The sequence below is a fragment of the Octodon degus genome, unplaced genomic scaffold (assembly GCF_000260255.1).
Source record: "Octodon degus isolate 3935 unplaced genomic scaffold, OctDeg1.0 scaffold00090, whole genome shotgun sequence".
Taxonomy (NCBI): Eukaryota; Metazoa; Chordata; class Mammalia; order Rodentia; family Octodontidae; genus Octodon; species Octodon degus.
In genome coordinates this window covers 9,487,512-9,497,138 of record NW_004524666.1, presented here as the reverse complement: position 1 = coordinate 9,497,138, position 9,627 = coordinate 9,487,512, and the positions used below count along the sequence as shown (strand labels likewise).

The window sequence follows — 9,627 nt, the reverse complement described above, 5'->3', positions numbered from 1 at the left end:
CCGCACCTGCAGCCCGCGCCCGGCCCTCCGCGAGGCGCCAGCAGGAGGCGGGTGACCTACGTGCGCCGCGGGCGCCGGACGCCGGAGCCAAGCTGCTGCGCGGCGCGGAAGGTCAGTGGCCACGCGTGCTGAAGCCGCACCGGCCAGCCCTACCCCGCCTTCTCGGCCCTCTGCTCCCCGGGCGGCTTCTCTGGCCACATCCTGCGGTGCCGAGGGAGCGAAGTGGAACTGAGCAGCGCTCACTCCGCAGCCCGACGGCATCCACCGGGCGTCCGCCGTGCGCAGGCCCCGGCCCAGGCTCTGGGCATCCGGCGGCCGGGGACCAAAGCCCGCGCATGTCAGTGAGGGGAGGCTTTGCGTGACAGGCAGGAGGACAAGAAAGGGGTCATGGGGTGCCACAGTGCGCTGTGCCTGACCGGTTTTCCTGTGGAATCCGGACAAACCCGGGTAGGGTGCTCATGGTGATGGTTGGTGGTGGTGAACGCCTACCTGCCAGCCTGATGGCCCTGGAGTCCCGCTCCAGACTTGCCAGGGTGACTGGTACAGGGTGAAAAGTTGCATCCCCAGCATCCTTCAGTGGGACATCAATCGGATTCTTTAGGACAGAAATGAAAACGTGGATTTGATTTGCAACCCTGGACAAGGTTGCTCTTCCTACCTCATTAACTTCTTGCTTCACACCTCATTGAGAGGTTTGATTTTAACCTCTGCTTGTTAAGCCTCTGGCCTCCCACATTATGTATTTGGTACAGGGTCTAACAGCTCGGACTCCTAGTGATCCTCCTGTTTTCAGCCTCCCCAGTGCTGGGATTACAGGTGTGCACTCAGTGGGCCCAAGGGCTTGGGCCCCGCACGGCATGTGGTGCCTGGGATCGAACCCCAGTCCCTGCCCTTGCCTAAGCAGGTGCTTAGTCCGCTGAGCTATCTCGCTGGCCACTCTCCATTTTTGAAGCTCATAATTTACATGATTCTTGAGAGTTGAAAAGATAAGAGCACACCTATCCTATCTGTGCCCATCACGCCTGCTCCTGACCCTCACTGCTTCCTTGGAAGCAGCTTCTGCCTGCTGGGTGGTGACTCCTTGTTTTGAAGCATCTACCCCCACCCTGCCCACGGCAACCACCCACACTTTGCCACTGGCTCAGCTGCTCACTTCTTCTGTAGTCTCAGTAGCCTCGGCATTCCTTCCACTGTGTTCCTTTCTATACTTCCTCTCCAGGTATTGCCCACCATCTGTATTATCTTCCTGGATAAATTCAGTTCTTTGCTCAGTCACCAAAACCACACCTCCTGTGTTAAATCTTAATTAGTTCTTCTAGAAGAAAGCAGCCACTTCTCATGTACCTCATCACTCTCCTTGATACTGTGTTGTGTTATGCATAAAATACTCTCATCAAGAGCTTGCCAGGCCCTGGATCAGTTCAGGTGGGCTGTGTGTGTACAGGGTGCAAGATGAGTTCAAAATCCACTGTGGGAGGCACTCAATGGAGGCACCCCATGGAGTGACCAGGCCTGCTGTTTAAATCTAGGTCTTGAATTACTAATGGAAGAGTTGGAAAGGTGGGCTGAGGGGACAGTTAGCAAAGACTTGACATTTCTCAAAAGTTGAGTCTTTTGTCCTCCTCTGGATGTTCTCAAATGTCTTGTCCTTGAACTTCTTCACCACACCCTGTGCTTTTCCTTTTAGATTCACTATCAATGTCTTATTATTTCTACTGTCATCTGTACAAGACTCTTCAATCCTCATCTCCGATTGACACAACAGAATTGATAGCTGGACCCTGTGCTACAAATGACAAGGTCTGAAATGCATGGGCTCACAGCCCCGGGGGATGGTGTCGAGGTCATATGCAAGCCTGTAGAAGTCTGCTGCACCATCCAGGTTGGAGATGGGTGGGTGGCAGTGTGGAAGTGATAAGAAGTAGAAAGATGCTGGGTAAATTTGCAAGACATGGGAGTTTCTGCTTGCTTTCCTTGTTTTGATTTTGTTGGATGGACAGGTATGTTTCAGACATGTGAAGCTTGAGCTTCCCTTTGACAACCAAGTAAAAACATGAAATAGTCATTGGACAGGTAAATCTGGTCTGGGAAGAAAGGTCCAGGCTGAAGTAGGGATTTGGTGCCCTAGGGCCAGGGAAATAGCTTAGCTGCCTAAGTGCCTGCCTGGCAAGCACACGGTCCTGAGTTCGATTCCTAGTACCAAAAACTAAAAACTAAATAAAAATCTGGTGCCCAAACCCTGAGACTGTATGAATTCAACAAGGGGGGAATGAGTATGGCTTGGGAGGACAAGGGACACGAATCTGAGCACAGACTTGGTTTTACTAAAAGTGAATTAGAAAGAAAATAAAGAGGAAATGTTTGGCATAGTACATGGCACACTGTGAGTACTCAGTAATGGTAGCTTTAGTTTTCACTAATCTGTCCCATCTCTTTAGCCTCCACCTTACTCAAATGTAATTGGTTGTAACCTATTTCCATTCCTTTGGTTTATGCTAATTCCTTTACTGGCAAGATCTGCATCCTCCTTTCTACATCCTCCTGCCCTTTCCATCCTCGAACAAGGTTCAGCGCTTGGAAACCTTTCCAATGGTACTTCCTTAATCCTACCTCCGTGCTGGTCCTCCCAGTTTGGCATGACAAGATGAGTTGTGAGTTCCTTTGTACATTTGGAGACCTGATAATCCATTTCAGATCGAATGTTTTGTCTCCAGTCATCCTCCATGGGAAGGATTGTGTTTCCCACAGTGACCCATAGTAAGTGTTTATTCCAAAGAGTTAATGAAATAATTATCATAATCATCATCATCATCATCTTCCTACTTTAGCCTATCATAGGTAACCTCAAATGTCTTTGGCTGAAAAAAAATGAAATAAATGAGTTTATTACTGTTATAAAATATTAAGTTCTTAAGCTTCCTATTCCCTGGATTTCCTTTTATTTTTTACTTTTTTCAGAATATAGAGTATGAAGTATGATCAAACTATATAGTCAATATTTGAATAAAAAATTTTATGACAGTAAAAGACATTGACATGAGTTCTTTCAAGGTACTCACTCATGCTTTAGACACATCCTGTCTTTCTTGTCTTTTTTTGAGGGTGTCATCCTTGTTTTGAGACAAAGTCTTACTGATAGCCCAGGCTGGCCATGAACTTACTATGTAGCCCAGGCTGGCTTCAAGCTCAGGGCAGTTCTCCTGTCCCTGCCTCTCCAGTGCTGAGATCGCAGGTCTGCACTACCAAGCCTGGCAGGAGTCTGTCTTGTCACTTTCTGAAGCAGTTGTGGAAGTCTTCTTTTCTGAAGTTTTCTTACAAGTTGTGATTTAAAAAAAAAAAAATTGAATTCTGTTGCGAGTGCCATTCCACAGAAAAGCAGACCCACGAAAATGTTGTTGAATACCTGCATCTGGCTTATTCGCTGGATCTGGTACTGTGCAACTTGTACCTGTACCCCAAAGGCAAAATGACCATAAAAGGTAAGCACGGTGAATGGTTGTGGGACACAGAGGCAGCCGCAACTGTGCAATTAAACACATTCACAGGAAGGACTGACTTCCAGAACTGTATCAGAAAGTGGCAAGAATGATGGGCTAAGTGTGTTCAAAGTAAGGGAGGTGGATAGCAATGTGTCTTTTACTGTAACACATTTTGAAACATTTTAAGCATCCACCATATTTGATCATACTTCGTACATCTAACTTCTCCCAACTTCCTAGATAGCAAAGATCTTGAATTTGTTTCATTTTCCCCTTGCTTCACAGTTGAATGGAAATATTCCTTAAAACTGGAAAGCCCAGCTGTCTAATTTGTCTTTCTACTTCTGGGAATGGAGCTCAAGGTCACGTATTTCTGTGGGGACAAATCTTGTTCCTTTTGAGCCTTACCTCAACATAGGGTGTAATATAAACTGAATGTACCATTAAGAATTGAAGTAACATTTGCAAATTACTTGTTGAAGTCCTTGAATTTTATTTGAATTTTGTTTGTTAAGAATACTGATCAGCAGTGTTATGAGGTTCTTGATTACTCTGCCCCAGGTATATACCAGATGGGCAAAGGAGAGGAAGTTCCATTCTATTTTGAGGACGACTTTCTGGGTGGATGAGAACTGCATGAAATAATTGGGTTGCTGAATGTTTCTTAACACCATGCGTTTTTAAAGGTGTTGTGGTGCAAGAATTCTACAATTATATTTCCACTTTAATGATAGCTCATGCTGCTCTTAAAGAAAACAGTCTATTATAAAAAAGTGAAGCAGAGTCCTCATATAATTCATCCTGTCTTCCCTTATCCCCTTCTTTCACTAAGCCACATAGGAACTGGATCTAAATACAGTGTCCTTTTGCAATCAGAATTCTAATCTTAGAACACTGTGAAAAGAGGACAAATGATAGACAGCGGATAAACACTACCCTTTTTTTATTATGATCACCCTAGGACCTATACATTTTTGTATGTTACTGGCTCTGGAAGCATTCTGTCAGAGCTCTTCACTTTCAAAATTTGCAAACTACACGTGCAAATTTTGCATAAAAATATCACTGTGATCCCGTGCATTTGCTTCTATTTTCCTTCTCCCTGTGTGTGTTTGTTTTTCTCCCTTAAATGGATACCTGCTGTGATTCCCACAGGCAAAGTTTTTTTTTGGGGGGATTTCTAGAGGACTAGACATGGCCTGCATGATTTAGTCTTCTTTATGCAGCTCTTGGGTGCATGCTCTGTCTTTCATAGGCTGGCAGTCCACCTAAAAGACAGCAGCTTTGGAAATATAGGGCTCGTTTGCGCAGGAGAGATCCTTCCTCAGGGCTCAGCTTTTCTCTTATCGGAGATGTGTTACTTGACATTTAATATGCTGGCTAGGAAAGTGACTTCTGAATCACTGAGCCATAGAGCCCAGCATTGTGCTGGCTTGCCTTGTTAGTCACAGATCCTTTGGAACAATGTGTTCGGAAGGGGGCGGGGGAGGGCCTGTTTCCTCTTCTAAAAAACCATATGGTAAAATTTGGTCTTTCTCACTTTTTGTCATCCTGCTTGGCGTTTTCTAATTCTGTGCTTGTCAGCATGAAGGAGGAGAGAAAGTGACATAGCCCCTGTGTATCCAACTGCCTCAAGAGTCCCTATTCTTTATTCAATCTTTGAAGATAGGTTTGAATTCCCTGTGAGATGCGGCCCAGCAGTAGTCTGCAGCCCCTTGGGGTTTTGTGTATGTACCTTCACTTCCACCCTTCGGGAAGCAGCTTGAGTCTGTCCTCTCACACTGTCCTCAGGAGGCAAAGCATTTTCATTTTAAACAAAGTCGTTGAGGGTAATTGAATGGGCACCAGCAATATGTGGGCGTGAAATAGCGGTTGCTTAGTTTCATAAAGAAAAGCAGGTTTTCATTACAACTTTGATGTGCCTTGTGTGGGGACTAGGGCTCTGTACTCTTTCCAAACCCTGCAGTTAGTTCCTCAGAGGAACTGCTGATGGAGCGAGCCTCTATTGTTTCTCAACAACTCATAGTGGAGAGTGTATGTTTTTGTGTGTAATTTGTCCAGTTCACTTCTCTAAGGGAAAGAATAACTTGCCAGTATTCATGGATGGAATCGGATTCCCTTTTTGGCCTGTGAGGAGAATGAAGGCTTCCTAGTTAAGACAGAGATAACCAAGGGTGATGGGCATTTGAGCTTCCCTACAAGGCAAGGGAGCCTTTGGAGTCCTGAGTCCTCTTTGTGTTTATAAGGAGGTGAGCTGTTTGTTCTGTGATTCATAGAAGTAATAGGAGATACTTCATTACTAAGAGACCTAACCAGCAGTCTAGCAGCATTGATCTATTTCTTTTCTTTTTTTTTGGCGGAACCGGGGATTGAACTCAGGCCCTTGCACTTGCCAGGGAAGCACTTATTCCACTGAGCCATCTCCCCGGCCCCATCCATTTCTTTTAAAAACAGTTTCTGAGTCAGTCTTTCTTTCTTTCTTTCTTTCTTTCTTTCTTTCTTTCTTTCTTTCTTTCTTTCTTTCTTTCTGCGGAACCGGGCATTGAACTCAGGCACTTATTCTACTAAGCCATCTCCCTGGCCCCTGGATCTTCTACCTTTCTCATGTTGATCCCATTAAACTCCTATGGAGTTTTCTGCTAAAAGAGAGTGGGGGAAAAATTGCTAAGAAGCGTTTTTATTCTGCCCACATGATTGAAAGAAAATTGTATTTTAGGAGCCTTACAGTCTATAGCCATATGTAATTTAATAACAAGCTGGCTTGCTAGTTAATGCCTCAGTAAATTTGACCTATGAACTTTGGACCGCATACATATATGTGTGTAAATTATTTTCATAGTGGAGGGTATCAAATCCAGGGCCTTGTGCATGCATGCTGGTCAAGAATTGAAAGCTTTATTTATTTAAAAATGTATTTAGTACAGGGTCTACAAGGTCTCATTACGTATATCAGACTTGTAGTGATCCTTCCTGCCTTTCAGCCTCCCAAGCACTGGGATTACAGGTGTGTACCACCACGCCCAGTGTCAATGGCCATCAAGTGTGCCCAGGGGGGCGAGGCCGGCACCACATGCTGGGGATCAAACCCCATCCCTGCGCCTGCCTGAAAGCTTTATTTATTTTGGACATAAGTTTGAATATCATTTTTGTGTTTGAGGAATTCTCTACCTTTCTAAGTAAAAAGTCAGTAAAAAAAAATACTTTGTCCACTTTTCCTTCCACCTAAAGTACCCTCACTGAGCTGCACCTGCAGTAGAGTTGGGCAGGTACCCTACAGATGCAAAGAAGGAGATGGTATAAAGATGTGGAGAGGCTTGGTCACCGTGCTCCGGCCGTGGAGAGGCTTGGTTGCCGTGCTCCGGCTGTGCCGAGTGATGTGGCCGTGGGGACCACAGGGCTGCGACTGGAAGTACTGTTCTTGCCCTTGAGACACTGTAAGCTAATAAATCTTTAATCAATTCCTTTTCTGCTTAACTAGCTGAAGTGGTTTCTATTGTTTACAGCAAAGAACCTGGACTCACCAATAAATTAGAACTGGCAGTTCAGAAGGCTGTTACTGTAACTTTCTCTTTCCAATTTTGCTTAGGTCTATTTAATTCAGATTTTGGAACATGATGATTGGGACCAAGGGACCTTTCCCTGACAAGATAGTAACATTTAGCTTCAGATACTAAATTACACAAATCTGCTAACTTATCAACAGAGACACCAGGCCATTTTTCTTGGTACCATGTCCCCAGGGGATGAGGCAGGAAGGGGCTAGTTTAGGTTGTGGTCACAAACAATGCTCTGATCTCCAGGCTCCTACTACCAGGTTTATTTCTTACTGCTGTGTGTATCCATTGAGATTTAAAATAATTTTTTAAATATATTTAGTATAGGATCTATAGGTTTCACTACATAGGTAGGACTCTAGTGATTCTCCTGTTTTCAGCCTCCTAAGTACTGGGATTACAAGTGTGAGACACCAGGCCCAGTCTCAGGCGCTGTCTCAGTGTGCCCCCAGAGTGGGGCCAGCACAGCACACATGGGATTGAACCTCAGCCTCTGCGCTCTGCCTAAGCAGGCGCTTTAGTCCTCTGAGCTATCTGGCCAACACTATCCATGGAGATTTGATGGGTGTGGTACTGCTCTGTGGGCATCCATCTGCCTCTGGGCCCTGGGCTGGTAGGACAGCCACTATCCAAAAGCTTGCCAGTCCCCATGGCAGAAGAGAGAATGTTCTGACGGATCTTACGCAACATTATTATTTTTTTATTTCTAATTTTTTTAGTGCTTTTGCAGTACATAATTTACTTTCCTAGTGGGGAGTTGGTTCATGTACATAACTCATTTTAATTCCTTTTTCATGCCCTTCCTCTACCCTTCCTCCATCTCTTGGTCACTTTCCCCTGGCAAAACATCTCTCTCTGTTATCTATTATCTTTTATTTTGTGTTTTAATTTATTTATATTTTAGGGTTCTCATATTAGAAAAATGATATGATATGTTAGTTTCTGTGCCTGATTTATTTCATTTAACACTGTGGTCTCAAGGTGTATCCATTTTCCTGCAAATGACTCCAGTTTAGTCTTCTTCACAGCACAGCTGTACACCATTGTGTGTAAATAACACGTTTTATCCATTTATCTGTTGATAGACATAGAGATTGCTGCCAAGATTTATCTCTTATGAATCGTGCTGCTATAAACATGAGGATGCGCGAATTGCTGTGATATGATATTATTGAAAGCCCTGGCCAGAAAGCAACGCACACCACTCCTCCTCACCATCCAGTGACCAGGGCTGGTTGCTTGGTCACACCCGAGGTCAGACTGCCATCTTGCCTCTTGCAGCTGCGCTTCTAACCACTGCAGTGTGGTGGCCCTGCAGTTATCCATAATAAACAGAGAGTCTCTTGGCCATGGTTCGTATTCACGCTGGGAAGGCCTCATTAGATCTGCACTGTTGACAATGTTGGATAAAGCACAGTCGGCCCTTCTGAGATCTAAAATAAAGCAGATGCCTGAATTTAGCGGCAAACTAAAATATAGCCAGAGTTGATTTACATCTTTACTGATAGCATTGCATAGCCTCTTGGATTCTGAAGACAATGATTGTTGTTGGCATTGGCTTAGAATTTTTTGTGCAGGGCAGTGAAGGGAGGATGGGGTCTGCCAGTCTTTTTTTCTAGGAGCAGGGTGAAGCAAGTTATTTAAATAAATAAAATCATGAGTGTAAATGAGCTGAAAGCTGCTAATGAGAGGACTCTTCATATCTAAATCCATCTTCATGGTGATCACTTATTCATTTTTATTTCAAGCTACCTAAACGACTTCCAAATGTATTTTCGGAACCTAGCCACAAATTGGAGGCTATGTATGTGTTCTGTCTCCTTTTTTCTTATGCACAATATGACAGCAAGCAATTTTAGTTTATTTTTCATCAACTTTGAACAGAGCACAATAAAACAAGAAAAAAAAACCCCTCAATTAGCAAAATACAGGATGCTTGAGCTCAGAGTTATTAGGCTGTAAGAGGCACTTTGTTAGCAGTTTGGGGACTAGAATACGGGAGAAGTGAAGAAAGATCCTGGGACACCTGTTTAGATGACATGGATTTAAAACGTGAAGACGTTTTGGTCTGATACAGCACCACCTGTAAGTGAGGCTCCCCCAGCTCTTTTTTTGGTGCTAGGATTGAACTCATGCATGTGTGAGGCAAATGCTGTACTGCTGAGCTACACTCCCAGGCCCTGGGATGCTGATGTTACACTTAAGGTCAGAAGTTCAGATTCTGAGCCAGTTGTGGTGGTATATGCCTGTAAGTCACAAGGTGGGGCCCAGCCTGGGCAACTCAGTAGGAATCTGATTTTTTTTCTTTATTTAGGACAGGGTCTACAGGGTCTCACTGCACAGATCGAACTCAGCGATAGGCACATGCCATCACATCCAGCCTCAACTGCCTTCTCAGCGTGCCCTGGGGTTGGGGACAGCATGGCACACCAGGGATCGAACCCCAGCCGCTGCGCTCTGCCTAAGCACGTGCTTTAGTCTGCTGAGCTATCTGGCTAGTCTGAGAATCTTTTTTAAAAAATATGAAGATAGGGCTGGTGAGATGGCTCAGTGGTCTAAAGCACCTACTTAGAGCAAGCTTAGCAAAGCACAGG

The 9,627-nt window shown here is 44.7% G+C and overlaps 1 protein-coding gene across 7 annotated transcripts in view; it reads left to right on the top strand.

Moving 5' to 3' along the window:
- The window catches only part of Mettl24 (methyltransferase like 24), a 98,192-nt gene that overhangs the window by 782 nt on the left and 87,783 nt on the right, over positions 1-9,627 (top strand). For 2 of the 7 annotated variants that reach the window (XM_023722309.1, XM_023722314.1), the window contains exon 1: positions 427-447. The exons of 4 other annotated variants lie outside the window; for them this stretch is intronic. The gene's annotated coding sequence lies outside the window, so the exon portion shown is untranslated. Of the gene's footprint in view, positions 1-7; positions 112-426; positions 448-9,627 lie in introns of those variants that run through there. One more of the 7 variants, XM_023722313.1, reaches the window with a different exon arrangement.